Consider the following 19,752-nt stretch of genomic DNA (forward strand, 5'->3'; position numbering starts at 1 on the left):
ATAGAGGAAGAATGGAGAAATAGAGATGTGAGGGAGGAAGAAGGTGTGTGTGTGATAGAGAGAAAGAGAGAGTAAAGGGAGGGAGGGAGAGAGAGGAATAATAGAGATAGAGGGGTAGATATAGGAGGGGAGGAAGGTGTGTGTGTGTGGGGGGGAGAGAGAGAGAGAGAGAGAGAGAGAGGTAAGGAAGGATGGGGATATAGAGAGGGAGATCAAGGGAGGGAGAGGAAGAAGGGGAGAGATGAAGATGATGTGTGTGAGTGTGTGGATGGGTGAGAGAGAGAGAGTAGTAAGGAGGGATAGACAGGGGAGGGAAGAAGAAGTTGTGTCTGTGTGTGTGTGTGTGAGAGAGAGAGAGAGAGAGATATATATGAATAATGGGGAGATAGAGAGGGAGAGAGAGGGAGATACATGAATAATGGAGATATGGAGAGGGAGAAGGAGGGGAGGGATGGAGAAGGTGTGTATGTGTGTGTGGGAGTTAGAGAGAGAGAGAGAGAGAGGGGGAGGGAGGGAGGGATGGGGAGATAAAGAAGAAGATGAAGGGAGGGGGGTGAATAAAGGGAGAGGAAGAAGGGGATGGTAGGAGATGTTGTGTGTGTGTGGGTGTGTGTGAGAGAGAGGGGGTTAGGAGGGATAGAGAGGGGAAGGAGGAAGAGTGTGTGTGTGTGTGTGTGTGTGTGAGAGAGAGAGAGAGAGTTAAGGGGAAGCATGTGAAGAGGGAGTGGAATGTGAGAGAAAGAATAAGAGAGAGAGAGGGAGGGAGAGGGAGAGAGGAAGAAGGTGTGTGTGTGTGGGGGTTTGTGTGTGAGTGAGTGAGAGAGATTGAGAGAAGAAGGAGAGGAGGGAGAGAGAAAATGTGTGTGTGTGTGGGAGATATATATATATATATAGAGAGAGAGAGAGAGAGGTAAGGAGCAATGGGGAGATAGAGAGGGAGATGAAGGGAGGGTAAGGAAGAGAGGGAGAGGAAGAAGTGGAGGAAGGGAGATGATTAGTGTGTGTGTGGGTGTGTGAGAGAGAGACGAAGAATGGAGAAATAGAGAGGGGAGGTAGGAAGAAGGTGTGTGTGTGTGTGTGTGATAGAGAGGGGGAGAGAAGAAAGGGAGGGAGGGGGAGAGAGGAAGAGTAGAGATAGAGAGAGATATATGTTGGCATTTTGATGATGTTTTGATTGTCATTGATGGACATACACTTTCTTTATGATGGACACACACTTTCTTAATGTATGAGTTATGCTCAACCGGTAACTATTCCAACCGGTATTGTGTATTATTGAATATATAGTCTTTAGACTATCGGTATTTTGCAAAAAATGTTTACCGGTCACAGATTGACTGAAGACCCAAGTGGTATGAAGACCCAAGCAGTTCAAAGATCTCAAGCGGTATGAAGGAGCAAAGTAGTAGTTAAGATTTTCCAATCTTCATTTTTGAAAACCGGTAATTGGTATATTGTATTAACCGGTATTACTCTCTGATGAGTTACCAACTGGTATTTCTATGATGAGTTATCATCCACCGACACTTTGGCGGTGATCTTGTGTCATGTTACCAAATGTGTCCAGATGCATTGAACCTAGGAACTTGTAGTCTAATCCTATTGGACCGACATGAAATCAAATTCCTTATAAGGACATCATGTCTAGGGTTTTGCATGTGATGTATGATGTATGAGAGATAGAACATAAAGGTTATGTGCGATATTTGCAAAAAAGATTAAGTCTATGTGAAGAGATAGAGTGTGGAGATATTGAAGACTGAAGTGATGCTGAAATGCATTAACAATGAGCTATCAAGGATCTAATTAAGCAGATTGTGCTATTAGCTAGATCACTCACTTGTTGATTACTTGTATATTTGACAACTCTGAAACCCTTAACTAGGTAGGCCTAGAAAAGCTTTTGTAAATCCTCTAACAAGGTGGTTCACAACTGTGGATCTGAAATCCTCTCACAAGGTAGTCTTTAACGGGACTTATCTCCTAACAGAGATCTAGATTCCTAACAGGATCTATTCTGGTGAAGAACATTGTATGACCTTAACCGGTCTAGTTTCTATTCTGTAGATAGTTACTTGTGAGTTTATGCTCACCGTGGTTTTTCCCATTTGGGTTTCCACGTCAAATATCGTGTTATGGTGATTGTGCTTTAGTGGGTGAATGCTTTAATTGCTATTTGGTTTGCATTTATCTTAACCAGTTTATTAGTGAATCTGTTGCACTGGTTATCTACTAAATTGTTTAGGAGTTTGTTTATAGTATTTTTTGGTATACTAATTCACCCCCGCCCTCTTAGTATTCATCAATTGGTATCAGAGCCAACCTTTCTATAAGTCTAACCACTTGGAAGGAGATATGGGGGACTACACTTTGAGGTTACTTACTCATCATCTCACTCAGATTGAGAGAGGCTATGATGAACTCAAAGTCAATTATAAAGCCTCTTTGGTCAAAAGAAGAGAGCATGCTGAGAAATTGATGGAACTTACTGAAAATAGCTCTTCTGATGAAGCAGATATGGATGCCCTAGTTGAAGAAGTTGAAAAACTGAATGAATCTAAAGACAACCTAAGAAAAGAGTTGGAAGGACTGACTATAAGAATGTGTCAAGAGCTTGAGAATAGAAGGAAAGCTAAAGATCTAGTAAAAGACAAAGATCATGAGATCTCCAAGCCGAAGCAAGAAATCAATATCCTTACCACTCATCTCCAAGAGATTAAAGTAGAAAAAGAAGAAATGCAAGGTGAACTAAACATGGCTATTTCTGAGAATGCAACCTTGATGGAATCTAATGCTGCTGTTTCCAAGGAACTTACTGAGTCAAAGGAGATACTTGCCAAATTCAATCAGAGTACTGCTAAGCTAGAGCAAAAGCTAGAATCAGCAAAACCGGTAAAGAATACCACTGGACTTGGTTTCTCTAGGTATGAGAAAGGTGAGACCTCTGGAACAAAAGTTGAAGCATCAAAGAAGCAACAGACATCCAAGGATAAATGTAAGCAAAAGTTTAAACATGTTTGCTTTAATTGTCTCAAAGAAGGACATACTGCTAATGTGTGTAGAAGCAAGGCCTACAACAATTTTCCTTATTTTTTAAACAATAAGCCTAGATCCAATAGATTCAATAGAAATTGTTATGCATGTAACAAGTTTGGGCATAGAGCACTTGAATGTAGGTCTATTTTGCACAACAATGGGAGATACCCTCCAAGGACTCAAGGAGTTATCTTGGAACCCTCTGTGAATCAGAATCCCAACTGGTATAACACCGATGACCATTGGTTAGGTGGCTATCAAGCATCAACTAGTTGGAGAGAAACCTGTTTGATCTGTCATGGTAGTGGTCACATTGCTGCAACATGCAAAAGGAAGAATGGTAGTATGAATAATGGACCATGGAGAACACCTGGAATGGTATGTTATCATTGCAACAAACCGGGTCACACTACCAAAACTTGCAGATTGAGAAAGAACCTATTAGATGATATATCGATCACTCCTGAAGGGAAGATTGATGTTGAAACCATTCAAGCGGGAATGAATAAAACATGGAAAAAGAAACCAGAAGAAGTGTCACATGATGAACCGGTTTCTGCACCTAGTGTGGAAGTCTCTGAACCGGCAAACTGAGCTTTAGAAAATCTTAGTGGGAGCATATCGGTAAATATTTGAACCCCTAGTTTATATCGGTAAAGACCTTAATCGGTATACGTTACCTGTCAATCGGCAGTAGACTTGAAGTGGTAAAAGGCAAAATTAGGGTTTATGCCCTAATGATGATGAATTTATTATGATAGGTGAAAAGACCGTTTAAAAGGATTTTGGTAGTCATTTTCATTTATCTGTTTTCGAGCGAAGAATTTTCAAGAGCAGAGCGACAAAGAGCGATTCGTCTAGCGATTCAAAGTGAATTCAAAATCTTGTAGAAGAATCCAGAGATCATTTTCAATCTATCAAGTGAAGAACACTAAGCGGTAATCCAGCAACTGAAGTGGTGTGTTGTGAGCGACATTGGCAAACCCTAAATTTTGAATTGTGAAGGTATTTCTCGAAATTCTTTCTTATCATTTAATCATGGCTTCTGCATCACACTCCAGTTCTAGTGCACCTATGGATTCAGCCGAGTTTCTTCAGAAGAAGATGAAATACAATGCCCTATCCTAGATACCTGTCAGAGTTATAGTTGAGGAAGATGTTTCAGGATATATTGATTGTAAATTGGAAGACCTAGGATCCCTAGTGATTCATTCCCAGCTAGGTCTGTTTTGCGGGGATGACAAGAAAATCAAACCTGAATATAGCATCCTAGAAAAGATAAAACTGCATAATGTGGTGTATTTTCTGGAATAATTCATAGAAGATCACATTCACATCATCCTTAGTAGAGTGCATGGTCATAAAATGTATCTTGAGCGAATGCATGACATCACACCGGAAGCAATTCATGTCATCACCAGTTTCTGTAATACTGGAGAGGTGTCAGCTCTTAGGAAGGTGACCAAGACTGAAATGACAAAACTCACCGGTTCTGTGAGTGATCAACAGGCGATGATCATCAACACTATCAAAGATGATCTGGTGAAATACGCTTGCATGGTGATTGGATACCAGATATTCTATGACAGCAGAATGAATTATGTCCCTACTGCTGCGGTGAATGCCGCTTATAGAATGATCAAGGAAAACACCACATTTGACCTATGTACCTGTTTGCAGAAGCAATTGCTATTGAATTTGAAGTCCATCAAATAGGACAATACTCTAAGGTTTAGGTTTGGACAACTTCTGGTCGGTCTATTCTTCTACTTTCAAGGCTATTTCCTTGGAGTAGGTGATGTTCAATGGTCTACCGACCAACCGATTTCCAAGCAAATTAGGGAAGTCTTCAAGCAGTGGGTACCGGATATCCTGAGGTTCTTAACAAGTATTTTGATGAATTCAAGTGGAAAATTAGCCAGAGAATGAGGATATCTGGTGATATTGTGAAGAAATATGAAGATGGCATATGCTTCACAATAAAGGTAGATGAATGCATAATGGAAGCGGTGGAACCAAGAAAGGAAGTAGTTGAACTAATGGGGTATGAAGTGATGTATACTATGTTGATTGGGTATGTTTCTACCCTTCTTGCCTCACCATTAGATGCTAAGAAAAAGAGAATCAACACCTATTTGGAGAGGGTAACATTGGTTGAAGAACCAAAATAGAAAAAGGATAAAGCAGTGCCATCAGTATCTACACTACTTACCTCTGCCAGTCCAAAAGTGACCAAGCGGTCACCTGCTAAGAAGAAACCTGAGTTTATTCCTACTAAAGTCTTTGAGAGGAAGCAAAAAACCAAAACCAGCTCACCGGAGTTAGATGATGTTGAACCGGAAATCCAACTGAAGAAGACAAGGCAAACAAGCAAAAAGGCCAAGTCTACTGGTAATGTTCTTGCAACCTCTGCACTGGTAAATATAGATATTTCCTCTTACAAGTCGATGACACATTGTCAGAGGACTATTAAGAATATTAAGAGGAAGGTGCTTGATGATTTAAAAGAGTATTTTGATGATTTTACTGATAATGAGAAAGAAGAAGTAGAGCAAGAAGTTATCAAATATTTGTGTGTTAATGACTAGTCGTTGTCAAAAATTAGATCAGTTACAACAGATTGTTTGTACAATTCTTTAGATGATAAATGACGCATTGCTATTGAAAAGGAACAAGAAATAAGGGAGAAATTCTTTGCACAATACTTTCCCGATGCCTCTAATTCAGAATTATTTAAGATAATGGATAAGAACAAAGGCCTCTTCTTCATGAGAAGAAGAAGACTCAGGTTGCTAGAAGGTAAAGCCTCTGAAGTGGAGAAGGATACTCATCTACATGCTAAAGTTGTTGTTAGATTACACCAAGTGTTTGAGGCCAATCTGAAGGCTGAACAAGAACCTAACCTACCATCAGGCAAACCAGATGAGGCATTTGATAGCGAAGGGGAAAGAGTGACAAAGCAAAATGATCCTATTGATGTGGATGCATTAGATGTTGAGAATGTCACTCCTGACACAGAGAAAGAGAAATAGGATAAAGAAAAAGTAGAGAAAGAAAAAAAGGACAAATAAAAAGCAGAAAGAGAGAAACAAGACAAGGAAAAGGCTGAGAAAGTGGAGAAAGAGCAAGCGGAAAAAGAAAGGCAAGAGGAAATAAAGAGGAAAGAGGAAGAGAAAAAGAAAGAGGAAGAGAAAAAGAGAGAGGAAGACAAAAGGAAAGAGGAGGAGAAGAGGAAACAAGAAGAAGAGAAGAGGAAACAAGAAGAAGAGAAGAGTAAAGAAGAGGAGAAGAGGAAACAAGAAGAGGAGAGGAGGAAATAAATGGAGAAGCAGAAAGAAGAGGATAGGAAGAAAGCAGAAGAGGAGAAGGAAGTAGAAAAGAGCAAATAGGCGGAGTCTCCTATGGCAACCGATGGTCAAGCCAAACCGGTTGACACCATCAATCCGATTGACCTTCAATCAACAGATGAGTATGAGCTACTGCAAGGCATCAAACTGGCATAGGAGAGACTGAAAGACTTGTGGAGGGAGAAGGAAAGGGATGTCATACAAACTACGGTTGACACCCTTACTAGTTTGATTCTCAATACTAACCTCCCCAGTACCAATTCCTCTTTGTCCAAGCTTAAACTTCTTTGTACCGTAGTGGAGGGCCAAGTACAATGCTTGGAGGATGTATTTGCAGCCACTACGAAGAAGAACCATGGAAAGGTACTCAATGTTGCCTTAGTCAAGAAAATGAATGAGCTGCGGACACAACTACTGAAACAGCATAATGATATCAGTGTTGCAATGGGTGAAGGTAAATTACTGTTGAGTAAAATCTGCCAACCCATCTATTTTGTGATGATGTGCTTAAACAGAAAGCTCAACTCCAATCGGAGCTACAAGCTTATATTAGCAATTTCAAGATGCCATATGATTCATTCACTGCATATGGACAATCGGTTCATCACTATCAGCTTCAGACTGCCAAGATGGACTTGGAGATCACCAACCGGTCTAAAGATTTGTAGGAGCTACAACTACTCTTATTTCCTAAACTAAAGATTCTTCATAAATGTTTTCTCAATCTAGAAGCCATCATAGTAACTCAAGAGATGAGTACCATTGATGCAATGGAAGAACTAGTATTCCAGATGAAAATGGAAAGTGAGATTGCTACTTCATTGCTTGAGTCATGGACATTAGCCATGAAAACTTTTATGCAGGACTTTAAAACTATTTTTGATAAGTTTCATTCCTTATTGTCATAAACATTTACTCTATTTTTAATGATAATGAAAAACAGGGGTTAATCCGCATTACTTTGTCATTGTTGGCAAAGGGGGAGTAGTACATTAAAATTTTGGTGAATGTTACCATTTCCTGTATACTTTCATTTTGGGAGAAGTATATATTGTAATTTCTGCAAAAGGGATAGTGTATATGCTTAGGGGGAGTAATTTTGATTATGACATATTTTTGTTGTAAAAACACTTAGATGTCAAAATTTTCTTGTGTTGCCATCAATGCCAAAGGGGGAGATTGTTGGCATTTTGATGATGTTTTGATTGTCATTGATGGACATACACTTTCTTTATGATGGACATGCACTTTCTTAATGTATGAGTTATGCTCAACCGATAAGTGTTCCAACTGGTATTGTGTATTATTGAATGTATAGTCTTTAGACTATCGGTAATTTGCAAAAAAAATTTACGAGTCACAGATTGACTAAAGACCCAAGTCGTATGAAGACCCAAGCGGTTCAAATATCTCAAGCAGTACAAAGGAGCAAAGTGGTAGTTAACATTTTCCAGTCTTTATTTTTGACAACCAGTAATCGGTATATTGTATTAACCGGTATTACTCTGTGATGAGTTACCAACTGGTATTTCTATGATGAGTTATCATCCATTGACACTTTGGCGGTGATCTTGTGTCATGTTACCAAATGTGTCCAGATGCATTGAACCTAGGAACTTGTAGTCTAATCCTATTGGACCGACATGAAATCAGATTCCTTATAAGGACATCATGTCTAGGGTTTTGCATGTGATGTATGATGTATGAGAGATAGAACAGAAAAGGTTATGTGCGATCTTTGCAAAAAAGATTTAGTTTGTGTGAAGAGATAGAGTGTGGAGATATTGAAGACTGAACTAATGCTAAAATGCATTAACAATGAGCTATCAAGGATCTAATTAAGCAGACTGTGCTATTAGCTAGATCACTCACTTGTTGATTACTCATATCTTTGACAAGTCTGAAACCCTTAACCGGGTAGGCCTAGCAAAGCCTTTGTAAATCCTCTAACAAGGTGGTTCACAACTATGGATCTGAAATCCTCTCACAAGGTAGTCTTTAATAGGACTTATCTCCTAACAGAGATCTAGATTCCTAATAGGATATGTTCTGGTGAAGAACATTGTATGACCTTAACCGGTCTAACCTTAACCAGTCTGGTTTCTATTCTACAGATAGTTACTTGTGATTTTATGCTCACCATGGTTTTTCCCATTTGGGTTTCCACGTCAAATATCTTGTGTTATGGTGATTATTCTTTTGTGGGTGAATGCTTTAATTGCTATTTTTTTTGCATTTATCTTAACCAGTTTATTAGTGAATTTGTTGCACCGGTTATCTACTAAATTGTTTAGGAGTTTGTTTACAGTATATTTTGGTATACTAATTCGCACCCCCCCCCTTAGTATTCATTAAGATATAGGAGAGGAGGGAGGAAGGTGTGTGTGTGTGTGTAGGAGATAGAGAGAGATACAGAGGTAAGGAGGGATGCGGAGATAGAGAGGAAGAGAAAGTGAAGGGGAGGGAGAGAGGGAGAGGAATAAGGGGAGGGATGAAGATGATGTGTGTGGGTGGGTGGGTTTGTGTGTGTGAGAGAGAGAGAGGAAAGGAGGGATAGACAAGGGAAGGAAGAAGAAGGTTTGTGTGTGTGTGTGTGTGTGTGAGAGAGAGAGAGAGAGAGAGGAAGAATGGATAAATAGAGAGGGGAGGGAGAAAGAAGGTGTGTGTGTGCGTGAGAGAGAGAAAGGGAGAGAGGAATAATGGAGAGATAGAGAGGAAGAAGGAGGGGAGGGATGGAGAAGGTGCATGTGTGTGTGTGTGTGTGTGTGAGAGAGAGAGAGAGATAGAGAGAGACAGAGGTAAGGAGGGATGCGGAGATAGAGAGGGAGAGAAAGGGAGGGGGAGGAAGAGAGGGAGAGGAATAAGGGGAGGGATGGACATGATGTGTGTGGGTGGGTGTGTGTGAGAGAGAGAGAGAGTGAGAGAGAGAGGCAGAGGTAAGGAGGGATGCAAAGATAGAGAGGGAGAGAAAGGGAGGGGGAGGAAGAGAGGGAGAGGAATAAGGGGAGGGATGGACATGATGTGTGTCGGTGGGTGTGTGTGTGTGTGTGTGAGAGAGAGAGAGGGGGGTAAGGAGGGATAGACAAGGGAGTGAAGAAGAAGGTTTGTGTGTGTGTGTGTGTGTGTGTGTGTGAGAGAGAGAGAGAGAGAGGAAGAATGGATAAATAGATAGGGGAAGGAGAAAGAAGGTGTGTGTGTGTGCATGAGAGAGAGAAAGGGAGAGAGGAATAATGGAGAGATAGAGAGGAATAAGGAGGGGAGGGATGGAGAAGGTGCATGTGTGTGTGTGTCCATGCGTGTGAGATAGAGATAGAGGGAGAGAGAGGTAAGGAGGGATAGGGAGATAGACAGGGAGATCAAGGGAGGGAGAGGAAGAGAGGGAGAGGAAGAAGGGGAGGGAGGGAGATGATGTGTGTGTGTGGGTGTGGGTGTGAGAGAGAGGGGTAAGGAAGGATAGAGAGTGGAGGAAGGAAAAAGGTGTGTGTGTGTGTGTGTGTGTGTGTGTGTGTGTGTGTGTGTGTGTGTGTGTGTGTGTGATAGAGATAGAGAGAGAGTTAAGGGAAAGCATGTGAAGAGAGGGAGTGTAACATGAGAGAGAAAGAATAGGAGAGAGAAAGAGAGAGAGAGAGGGGGGGGAGATATAGGCAAACCTAAGAGGTGGATGGATGGTGAGAGAGAGAGAGAGAATGGAGAAATAGAGATGGGAGAGAGGAAGGTGTGTGTGTGTGTGTGTGTGTGTGTGTGTTTGTGTGTGTGTGTGTTAGAGAGAGAGAGAGAGAGAGATAAATAATGGAGAGATATAGAGGGGAAGAAGAAGGTGTGTGTGTGTGTGTGTGTGATAGAGATAGAAGAAAGGGAGGGAGGGAGAGAGAGGAATAATAGAGATAGGGATATATAGGATGAGAGGTAGGAATGTGTGTGTGTGCGCGCGTGTGTTTGTGTGTGAGTAAGAGAGAGAGAGAGGGTGTGTGTGTGTGTGGGAGATAGATATAAATAGAGAGCGAGAGAGAGAGGTAAGGAGGATGGGGAGATAGGGAGGGAGATGAAGGGAGGGAAAGGAAGAGAGGGAGAGGAAGAAGGAGAGGGAGGGAGATGATATGTGTGTATGTGTGAGAGAGAGTGGTAGGGAGGTGTTGGAATTATGGATCATTGAGAGGGGGGGTGAATCAGTGATCTACTGAAAGTTAAAACCACAAACTTATTCTTTATCCACCGGTTAGCAATGTATAGCAAAAAAGAACATAAACATGCAACAAATATACACAAATCCACAACACTGGATTTTTTTACGTGGAAACCTGGAAAGGGAAAAACCACAATGGGGCAGGAACCCACAATATTTATATACTATGGCTAGGAGTACATAAATATTACATAGATGGGGAGTGCACTTGCATTCAGGCTCACTGCCTAGAGCTCGCTGCACAATTACAATTGACTGGAAGGCTGCAACCTTCTGGGAAGTCTCACTGACTTACAATTTTTATTAATTTGAGTAAATACAATGAAATGAACACTTAAGTAGCATCTGATAATGCAATAATGAGTTCCAGTTAAGCTCTGAATCTCTGACTTTCTCCGCTCTACAAATACTATGTATCTATCTCTGTCAGCTACCAGATTGAATGTGCACGTGAAACTGCATTCAATTGCACCAAAACTAATGACCAAACCTCTAACATATTGAAAATCAATCATAAATTCAACCTTATATATCCAGTCTTAACATAAAAGCAATCTCCTTCAAGTCGACTTCAATAAGTGTAACGTGTAGATCCAAGTCAGCTTCAATCTCAAACACAACATAACATCGAACTAAAATATTATAATCACACATTTCCTAAGGGTCTTCCTAATCATCGGGATCACAAAAACAATCACCAAAAGCACTGCAATCATTGGAAATCATTCCGGATCAAAACATTACTGAAATACCTTGTTTTACCGATAAATTGCCTACCGCTTACCACCATCTTCTAAATAAGATGAATCACGGCTGTTGGATCAAATCAACACAAAGATTTGCCATCAATGACAACCCTAGAAAAATATGCAACTACCAGAATCTACCTGTAATCATCGGATGAGTGTCAATTGCTAACAATCTCCCCCTTTGGCATTGATGGCAACACCTGTGAAAAATGGCTAAGTGTTGAAACTTGTGAAACCTGTACACCAGATGAAAGAATAAAAGAATTCTAAAGTTCCCCTTTAGATCAACAATCCCAAAATCTGCATTATGTTGTTATTTTGGTATGGTTGATGTCCACACCTACTGAAGACAAGCACTTTGGAGATCCAGCAACATTCACCGGCAAGCAACTATTGCACAATTACTGGTATATGGTTCACCAGCAGGATTTAATGTTTACCGGTACCTGGAATGATATGGAAGACACTTGATAATGTCAAAGACATCATGTGGACACTTTGTTTTGAAGAATTGATCATTGGTATATTCATATTTGCATATTTGCTTTTACCGGCAAATAGGTCCAGGGTTATCTAGGGTTACACCGACAGGTTTATCTTTTCCAGATTAGCATGGCATGCTATGGAGATGATTTATTAAGCCGACATGTTTAATCAGTTATTGCATCGGATATTATATTGTATGTAAAATGTTTATTGTAATATCTTGTAGAGCCGACCTACTAAAATTGGTCTTAGGTTATGGTATAAATGTAATATCTTATTTGTAAGATCAAGTGTGGAATGTGAAAAAGAATTGACTGAAGGTATATGAAAGATTAAGCAGAGGTATACACGAAGACATCATTTGAAGGTGAAGCTAGGTTTTTGTAGAAGCATATCAGCATTACACCGGTACTGAATCCAGCATATGAAGATGCTATTTTGTGTAGTACATTCTTATTGGATTTAACCATCCAACTGTAGTCAGTGTGACTCCCATTTTGTGATTGAGCAGTGAGCTCTAGGCTGTTGGCCTTTCTGCATGTGCAGACCCCATTTATGTACACTTACTATTTGCAGTAGTATCATCTGATTGTGGGTAAGGTTTCCCACCATGGTTTTTCCCCTTACAGGGTTTCCACGTACAAATATTGGTGTTATGTGTTGTGGATGACTTTATGTTTATGTTTCATGCATTAATCCTTACCGGTATAGCAATTTACTGTTAACATTGTCTACGGACATACTTAACTGGTTTACCAGTATTAAGCATTAAGTTGGTTGGTTGGTTTTTGGTTTGAATTTATTAGACAACTAATTCAGCCCCCCCCCCTCTCAATTGTCTCCGAGACCTAACAATTGGTATCAGAGCTTAGTCCTCTTTTGCAAAAGTTTAACAACTTGAGGAGATCCAATGTCTACTAATTATTTAAGGAAGGATAGTCCTAAACTTGATGGAACCAACTATGGGATATGGAAGATCAGGATGGAGACACATCTGAATTGCATCGGTAAAGACATTTGATAAGTTACAAAGAATGGTTATACTGCTGTTGGAGCTGGTCAGACTACTCCAACTACCTTAGCTAAAGATGAAGAAAATGATTGCAAAGCAAGAGAAGCACTTTTGAGCGCATTATCAGATCAACAAATCATGGGATTATCAGATAGGTCTACTGCTAAAGCTATTTGGGATCATTTGGAAACACTAAATGAAGGAGATTCCATAGTCAAGATTACAAAACTTGAAAGCTTCCGAGTCAGGTATGAACATCTGAAAATGGAAGAAGATGAAAGGATTTATGCTTTTATGGAAAGAGTAAATGAAATTGTTTTGGGTATTAAATGTTGTGGAGGAACCCTAAGTGAGGATGAAATTGTTTCAAAAATCTTAAGAGGATTGCTACTGGCATATAAAATCAAGGTTACTGCTATAAATGAGTTGAGAACAATGCCTAATACATCAGTAACTAGGGATACATTGATTGGAAAACTTTCAACCTTTGAAATTGAGGAATTTGGTCCTATTGCCACTATAAAAACTGATTTGGCCTTTAAAGCATCAACATCATCTGCTCCATCATTTGAAAAATCAAACTAGAAAGCCTTTTATGCAAGAGAACTTGAAGAAACTAGGAAGGAGAATGAAGAGCTTGAAGAACTTGAAGCACTATTTGCAAGAAAAATGCCAAAAGGTCCAATTGGAAGTAAGTATGAAGGTAAAGAACCCTTTAAATGTTTTAACTACAATAAGATTGGTCATATGGCTTCGAAATGCCCTGATAGACATGCTAGACTAAGAGAAGAAGCTAGAAGAACATACAAACCTAATCCTGAATATCAGAGATACAGATTTAAGAAGAATAAAGACAAATCTTGTAACATTGCTGATGAAGGTGTGATTGATGATTCTGATGAGGATCCAACAGACAATGGATGGGTTTTTGTTGCTATAACAGAGGATCAACCAGCACCTACTGCTCAACCGGTAGAACAAGCCCTAGCAACCAAAGTTGAAGCAAAGGATGAAAGTATCATTGACTCAGGATGCTCACATCACATGACTAGAGACAAAGGTAAATTCTTGAATTTTCAAGAATACAATGGAGGTTTAGTAAGATTTGGAGATGACAAAGCCTGTTCAATCAAAGGTAAGGGTTCAATATCTCTTGATGGTAAGCATAACACTGACAATGTCTACTATGTTGAAGGATTAAAGCATAATCTTTTAAGTGTTGGTCAATTAGTTGAGAAAGGATTTCAGTTACAATTTAAAAATGGAAAATGCAAAATCATGAATAGAACTGGTTTGGAAATTGCAACCGGTAATCGGACCACAGGTAATATCTTTCATTTGAATAACAGTGAAAAGGCATGTTTAATTGCACATATAGATGAAAGTTGGTTATGGCATAAGAGACTATGTCATGTAAACTTTGATTGCATGGTAAAAATTAGTACTTCTAATGCAGTTAGAGATCTACCTAAAATTGTGAAACCTCATAATACAATTTGTAAGGAATGTCAATTTGGAAAACAAGTTAGAGCTAGTTTCAAAAGTATTCCAGAAAAATCCAATAATGCTCTTGATTTAATTCACACTGATTTATGTGGTCCAGATAGAACTAAAAGCTTACAAGGTGATAGATATTTCATGCTAATTATTGATGATTATTCTAGAATGTGTTGGGTTACTTTTCTCAGAGAAAAATCAGAAGCACTTGGAAAGTCCAAACTGTTCAAAGCAATGGTTGAGAATGAAACCGGTAAGAAAATCAAATGTTTAAGATCAAATCAAGGAGGAGAATTCACATCTAAAGATTTTAATACATTTTGTGAAGTGAATGGAATCAGAAGACAATTATCAGCACCTCGGACACCACAGCAGAATGGAGTTGTTGAAAGGAAAAACAGAACTATCTTGGATGCAGCAAGAAGTATGTTATCAGAAGCAAATCTACCACATGTATATTGGAGAGAGGCAGTTAGCACTACTGTCTATACATTCAACAAAGTTCACATCAAAGGTGAAACCGGTAAGACCCCTCATGAACTATGGTTTGGTAATACTCCTACTCTTAAGTATTTCAGAATTTTTGGAAGTAAATGTTATATTAGAAGAGATGAGTATATTGGCAAATTTGATCCTAGAAGTGATGAAGGAATATTTCTTAGTTATTCATCTAAGAGCAAGGTATATAGATGTTTTAATAAGAGATTGCAGAAAATTGTTGAGAGTACAAGTGTAAAGATTGATGAACAATTCAGAGGAACTTCAAGGTATATAGACTCTGAACCGCCAACAAAAATTGTGACAAATGAACCTACACTAAATCCATCGATAGAGAATGAAGATCCAGTTACCCCGGTATCATCAAAGGATTCCATAGTAATTGAAGAACAACAACAAACTAAGACACCCCGGTATGTAAGATTGAATCATTCTGAAGATCAGATAATTGGAAACAAATTTAAAGGAGTTATGACAAGAGGAAGATTGGCAAATGAAGAGGTATGTCTTATTTCTCAAATTGAACCATCATCTATCAATGAGGCATGTGAAGACAAATTTTGGATTAAAGCTATGGAAGAAGAATTAGGACAAATTGAAAAAAATAATACTTGGACATTAGTTCCTCGGCCTAAAGATAAAAATGTAATTGGAACCAAATGGGTATTTAGAAACAAACTTAATGAAGATGGTAAGGTTGTCAGAAATAAAGCAAGACTAGTGTGTAAGGGATATTCTCATAAAGGAGTTGATTACAATGAAACATTTGCACTGGTAGCCAGAATTGAGGCAGTCAGATTATTCTTGGCTTTTGCAGCTCACAAGGACTACAAAGTTTATCAAATGGATATTAAATGTGCATTTTTGAATGGAGATCTTGAAGAAGAAGTATATATTGAACAACCTGATGGATTTTCCTTGATAGATGACAATGATATGGTTTGCAGGTTAAGAAAAGCTCTGTATGGATTAAAACAAGCCCCAAGAGCTTGGTATGCAAGGTTGGATAAGTATCTTTTAAAGATTGGTTTTACTAAAGGAAATGCAGATAGCAATTTATATTACAAAATAACTAATGATGGCATCTTGATTATTGAAGTATTTGTTGATGATATAATCTTTGGAGGAGAAGATGGATTATGTAAGGAATTTTCTATTAAAATGCAGCAAGAATTTGAAATGTCTATGATTGGAGAAATAAAATTCTTTTTAGGATTGCAGATTTCACAGACTGATAAAGGTATATTTTTGAGTCAATCCAAGTACTTGAAAGAATTACTAAAGAAATTTGTGATGGAGAACTCTAAACTGGTAAGCACACCTATGACTACAAATGACAAATTATCTCAAAGGGATGAATCTACACCTGTTAATCCAACTAGATACAAATCTATAATAGGAGGTTTATTGTATTTGACACAAACCAGGCCTGATATTATGAATGCAGTATGTATTATTTCTAGAATTTAAAGTAATCCTAAGGAAAATCATGAATCAATAGTAAAAAGGATTTTTTGGTACTTACAAGGCACAACAAATTTTGGATTATGGTATCCTAGAGATGAAAACTTTGACCTATGTGCATACATAGATGCAAATTGGGCAGGAGATGTGGATGATAGAAAAAGCACCACTGGAGGAGCATTCTTTCTTGGAAAGAGATTAGTTTCTTGGTTGAGTAAGAAACAGAGTTGTACATCTTTATCAATAGCAGAATCAGAATATGTTGCAGTAGCAACTAACTGTACACAGGTACTATGGCTTAAGAAAATGTTGAAAGACATAAAGGTAAAATGCAAGGAACCCATTACTATATATTGTGATAACACTGCAGCAATTGATATATCTAAGAATCCAGTATTACATTCTAAAACAAAACATGTTTCTATCAAACTGAATTTTCTAAGGGAAAAAGTTGAAGAAAAAGAGATAAAACTAGTTTATGTGAATACTAAAGAACAACTTGCAGATATTTTCACAAAACCTTTGCCTAAGGAAACTTTTGAATATCTCATAGATCAGCTTGGAGTCATACCACCACTGGTAGAGACTTAGATAGTTGATTATTGTCATCAACCGGCAGAATTGAAAGACAAATCTTTTACTCTGGTCTTTGATGAGGAAGCTACTTCTCAGGGGGAGTAGTTGGTATATTGAATTGATTGGTATTTTGTATGAACTTTATTTTTGTAACTTTGGCATTTGATGTCAAAGGGGGAGAGATATCTATGGAAAAACACATTATCTTTTGAGGAGAGATTGGTATTGAAAATAAATCTTTGGATAAACACATGTTGCTCCCAGGGGAGAAATTGTTGTTTAGGAGATTGTTGGTTTTTGGTATTTGGCATTTCTGTTTTGGCACTTTGATGGTTTTTCCATCTTGTGTTGCCATCAATGCCAAAGGGGGAGATTGTTGGTATTTTGGTATGGTTTTGTCATTGATGTCAACACCTATTGAAAACAAGCACTTTGGAGATCTAGCAACATTCATCGACAAGCAAGTAACTATTGCACAGTTACTGGTATATGGTTCACAGGCAGGATTTAATGTTCACCAGTACCTGGAATGATATGGAAGACACTTGATAATGTCAAAGACATTGTGTGGACACTTTGTTTTGAAGAATTGATCATTGGTATATTCATATTTGCATATTTACTTTTACCGGCAAATAGGTCCAGGGTTATCTAGGGTTACACCGACAGGTTTATCTTTTCCAGATCAGCATGGCACACTATGGAGATGATTTATTAAGCCGACATGTTTAATCGGTTATTGCATTAGATATTATATTGTATGTAAAATGTATATTGTAATATCTTGTAGAGCCGACCTACTAAAATTGGTCTTAGGTTATGGTATAAATGTAAGATGTTATTTGTAAGATCAAGTGTGGAATGTGAAAAACAATTGAGTGAAGGTATATGTGAGATTAAGCAGAGGTATACACGAAGACATCATTTGAAGGTGAAGCTAGGTTTTTGTAGAAGCATATCAGCATTACACCGATACTGAATCCAGCATATGAAGATGCTATTTTGTGCAATACATTCTTATTGGATTTAACCATCCAACTGTAGTTAGTGTGACTCCCATTTTGTGATTGAGCAGTGAGCTCTAGGCTATTGGCCTTTCTGCATGTGCAGACCCCATTTATGTACACTTACTATCTGCAGTAGTGTCATCTGATTGTGGGTAAGGTTTTCCACCGTGGTTTTTCCCCTTCAGAGTTTCCACGTACAAATATTGGTGTTATGTGTTGTGGATGACTTTATGTTTATGTTTCATGCATTAATCCTTACCGGTATAGCAATTTACTGTTAACATTGTCTACCGGCATACTTAACTGGTTTACCAGTATTAAGCATTAAGTTGGTTAATTGGTTTTTGGTTTGAATTTATTAGACAACTAATTCACCCCCCCCCCCCTCTCAGTTGTCTTTGGGACCTAACACATTACACCAAACTATACACTCCATACACACAATCAGTTTGTACATTTTTCACCTTATCTCTCCCCCTTGACATCAATGCTAAAGATGGGGTGTTGTCCAAAATTGATATACAGATGACATATACTTTACAAATACTTGAAGATGTTAGCATAAGTAGTCTTCAAAATCCAAGGTGGGTATCCCATCCATTCTTCAGGTTATCCAAAAATGTGATAAATACATTAAATACAATAGCATAAATTTCTAACTCTCTCAAATTTGATGGTACAGGTCGGGCCATTTCCTTCATACACTCTTCCTTATTACTTAGCATAGTATCTATCGAGATGGAAATCAGGTTCCAGAGTTCACTCACTTTCCTCAAAACTTTCTCCTTATTTGCTTGAAGGTTGGAGATCTGATCATTCAAAGCTATAATTTGTCCTTCAATGTTTCTGGTTAATATTACATTGGGGTCAAAAGATTGAGAAATACTTGCAAGCTTCTCATGATAGACACCTATCTAATTATCAATATTAATAGTAAATTTAGGTAAAATGATGCAAGATTTATACAATCTACCAGCTTCTGACAATGTGTCAAAAATAGTCTGCAATCTTTTATTCAACATAGCCCTGTCATCTTCAATCATTTGTAGGAAGGTTTGCTTTCTAACTTTCTTAAATTTGTCCAAAACTTTCTAAGTAGTTGTCTTCTCCAAAGAATCAAAAATGGTATTTACATTATTAATAAATTGTAATAATTTACCAAAGGGGCTATTATTCGGATCTAACTATACATTGGAAGCCACTTTCTGCAAAACATCTATAGATATCAAAATTAGCTTTTTATCTTCATTTTCTAATTTTACTAGATCTTGACTGACTTGTGCTTGAGGGGCACCAACAGCTATTATTCTTTCAATCAGAGACATTTGATTAAAGGGTTTATCAAAACTGATATTGAACTACGGAAAACTCCTCGGGCTTTGGATTTTTGCACTGTCAATTGCCACAAGTACCAGGGTCCTTACCCTTTCCTCTATCTAGTTCCTCCTATTTCTCCTCTTCCCTCTTCTTGGTCTCAACCGGTCTAGATTTAACCTCTTTAGGTACCTCCTGAGCACTGGTGTCACCACTTGGTGCACCATCCTCTGCCTAAACTGATTTATTTTCTTTCACAGGCTCAACAGTATCCAAAACTTGTTGCTCTGCAACATCTTGAGTATCCTCTTCTTTATTTACATCATCTACAATAGGGTTTTTTGATTGGGATGGCTTGAGTGCATCTTTGTAGAGAGGATCATTCTGAATAATTTTTCTCCATATTTCTTTTGTCTCATTCCTGACCTCTTCTACATTCCCTATCAATAATCTATTAATCTGGTTCTTACTTCTAAACTCCTTTTTATTTGCTTCTTCAATTAACCTATTAACTTCATTATGAGTAATACATGTATATACATTTAGAAGCTCTCTTTCCTTAATTTCTCTATCAATTTTGCTT

The sequence above is a fragment of the Cryptomeria japonica genome, chromosome 10 (genome assembly GCF_030272615.1).
Source record: "Cryptomeria japonica chromosome 10, Sugi_1.0, whole genome shotgun sequence".
NCBI classification, from domain to species: domain Eukaryota; kingdom Viridiplantae; phylum Streptophyta; class Pinopsida; order Cupressales; family Cupressaceae; genus Cryptomeria; species Cryptomeria japonica.